Source organism: Alligator sinensis, unplaced genomic scaffold (genome assembly GCF_000455745.1).
Source record: "Alligator sinensis unplaced genomic scaffold, ASM45574v1 scaffold428_1, whole genome shotgun sequence".
NCBI lineage: Eukaryota > Metazoa > Chordata > Crocodylia > Alligatoridae > Alligator > Alligator sinensis.
Window position 1 is genome coordinate 3,324,967 of NW_005841919.1, and position 389 is coordinate 3,325,355.

Here is a 389-nt window from a genome sequence, read left to right on the forward strand (position 1 = left end):
CGAATTTTATACGGATGGAAGCAGCTTTATGGAAAATGGGATCCGAAGAGCAGGATACGCCGTGGTCACATCATGGGACACCGTTGAAGCGGGAGCCTTGCCTCCAAATACGTCTGCGCAAAGAGCTGAGCTTATTGCATTGACCCGAGCTCTTCACCTGGCAAAGGGAAAGACGGCCACGATCTACACAGACTCAAAGTATGCTTTTGGAGTTTTACACACACATGGAGCTATATAGAAAGAGAGAGGACTCTTGATGGCGAATAAAAGCCCAGTGAAGTACGGGACAGAAATTTTGAGGCTACTCGAGGCTGTGATGGAACCAGTTGAAGTAGCTGTGGTACACTGCAAGGCCCACCAGAAGGGAGACAGGGAGGTCACAAGAGGAA

At 49.4% G+C, this 389-nt stretch overlaps 1 protein-coding gene across 1 annotated transcript in view; it reads left to right on the forward strand.

Moving 5' to 3' along the window:
• FH (fumarate hydratase) overlaps positions 1-389 on the forward strand; it is a 29,043-nt gene that overhangs the window by 681 nt on the left and 27,973 nt on the right. The window lies entirely within an intron of this gene.